The sequence below is a fragment of the Cibotium barometz genome, chromosome 41 (assembly GCF_041138505.1).
Source record: "Cibotium barometz isolate CiBa-2024 chromosome 41, ASM4113850v1, whole genome shotgun sequence".
Classification (NCBI taxonomy): Eukaryota; Viridiplantae; Streptophyta; class Polypodiopsida; order Cyatheales; family Cibotiaceae; genus Cibotium; species Cibotium barometz.
In genome coordinates this window covers 5,395,020-5,397,680 of record NC_141086.1, presented here as the reverse complement: position 1 = coordinate 5,397,680, position 2,661 = coordinate 5,395,020, and positions in this window count along the sequence as shown.

Here is a 2,661-nt window from a genome sequence, read left to right as displayed (position 1 = left end):
TGTGTGTAGTGGAGAGACTCACAAAATACAAGAATAATATCTTGCTTATTAAGTTGCTTATACATACAACTAGGCCTTGCTCTCATACAAAATGGCTCATGGCCTCACCTTTAAATAGGTGAACAAGTGGACCTCATGTCCATTCACACTCACACCCTTCTCTCACCCTTCTACATAACCTTAGTCCCTTAATACTCCCCCTCAATACCAACTATGGACGAATGGAATAGGAGGTATTTGACCATAGGATGCCTTTATAACATTAGGCGTACAAGGCTTTGGAATATAGGTGTGATTACATTGAGAATTAAAACAATTTCTCAGAGGAGGTAGAGGCTGATACAAAGTTGGCCTCTGACTCTTTGTTAGGACATTTAGAAGTAATATGCCCCGTTTGTTTACATTTGTTACATTTCATTTTGTTGGGATATTTGACCCAACAATTATTTGCCAAGTGTCCCACCTTTTTACAATGGGCACATCTTACTTTGACTACCTGGTGTGACAAAGCTTGTTCCATAGTCGATGAAGTGGTTGCATGTGAAGATTCAGTTGGTCCCTTTGGCCTCTTTTCTTCGTCAAGACATGATTGGATGACTCCTTCGAGGGTGGGATTCGGTATGTTCTTCAGGGTGGTGACTAAAGTGGGGTACACCTTCTTGACCGCTTTGAGTAAAACAGCCACTGCATCATCTTCATCCATTCTTGCATTCACTGATGCAAGTTGAGCCATAAGGCCCTTCAAGTGAGAGATGAAGGCTCCAATGCCCTCTCCCTCTTTGAGTTCCAAGCTAAAGAATTCGATCTTGAGTGAGATCTTGGAATTCTTGCCACGAGCTCCATAGAGCTTATCAAGCTCATCCCACTTTTCCTTTGCAGTCGGAAGCTGGTCCACATGGTGGATGAGTGCCTCATCAAGATGAAGCATGATGATGGCTTGTGCCCTCTCATCATCTTCAACATCTTCAGCCTTTGCTCGATCAATCACCTTGGTGCCAGAGATGAATGGCCAAAAGCCCTTGGACATCATCTTATACTTGACAAGGACTTGCCAAGTATGGAAGCCCTCTCCCGAGAACTTCTTGATTTGAGTATCCTTTGACATTGGGTGATTATGAGAAAAGAAAGGAGCTAATTATGAAGAGAAAAAACCAGAATTTATGATAATTTAGGTTTAATTAGAAAGAGAGAGGCTTATTATAGTGCAACAACCCTAATTGAGTTGAGAATGTTGCATAAATAGGAGATTAAAATAGTAATTTTATGATATAGCACTTAGGGTTTGTGCTTAATTACTGATTTTTTATGAGGGTTGGCTTCATTAGTGTTAATGAACACTTTGGTTGGTGATTAAGATCACCATTAGTGTGTATAAAACATAATTAGTACTAAAAAGCACATTTTTAGTATCAAATGACACTTACTTTGGTGATTAACTCACCATTAGTGTTTAATAACACTATTAGTTTTTAAAAACACTTTCTTTTTGCTGGATTAATAGAGTAATTAGTGTTAAACAACATAATTAGTGCTTAGAAGCACACTTTAATCACTTTGAAAGCATAAAAATTGGTGTTGATGTTGAAGCTTGATGGGCATGAGGTTTATGGCTTCCTCATATGAATGAGAACTCTTCAAAAACAAGAGAGGAACTGGTTTTGAAGAATGAGATGATTCCTAGGGTCAATTGACTTGGGTCAATTGACTTAAAGAGCCAAGAAGTCTTAATTTCATAATATTTTTTTAATATTTTCTTTGTTTGTAATAGATGTGGCATGGGTCCTCGTCCTCTTGTCCCACGGACCCACAGGTTGAGGCTCTCATCGAGTCTCAACGACGGTTTGCTAGGGAGGTAGACGGCATCTTTGGCTATACTGCCACCCCCGAGCAATTGATAGCCTATGCATAGCAGGAACCCCTTTACCATCAAGTCCGCCCATAGCCCCCGCCCATAGCCCAATAGAGTCCCTTGCCAGGTACTTCACATGCCTTTATATTCACCCCTCATCTGTGAGCCCCAGTTAGTGCTACAGCATCTCCTACACCTCCACCTTAGGGAGATGTGACACCTCACAGTTATCATGCCTCTCATGAGAGTGGCAGTCGTCGTCGTCATAGGGAGGGTAGTCATGGAGATAGTGGCAGTCATACCTCACTCTGCACTAGCACTGAGAGTGGAGGTAGAGGAGATAGAGGATGCCTAGGGTAGTGCTTTGGGGGTGGGGATAGTTCTTCAAAGTCACCACCACCACATCATGGTGGTGATATATCATATTATGATATCACAGACGTGGGTGGCATAGTTGATGTATCTTGTGGTGGGAAGGAGGTGGTAAACTACTTGCCCCAAGTAGTTTTTGCACACTATAAAGACTTCTTTATACATTTTAAGCAGCAAAGAGAGAGCATAGTGGATGATTACATTAAAGCTGTCCACAAGGAGTATCCTAATCCCACGACTAAAGGTTTAACAGTAGATGGACGTGACACAAAATCAAAGAACACCATATTAGTGAATTTGGGAATTTTCCAATTCCCATTTTTGAATACTTAAAAAAGGGGACATGGATAACATGTTTGTAAGTTTCTCAAAACCCTATCATATGACCTATCGTTGGAAAGCGCTTGAAAAATAGAATCTAAAGAGCTATAAAGCGCTCA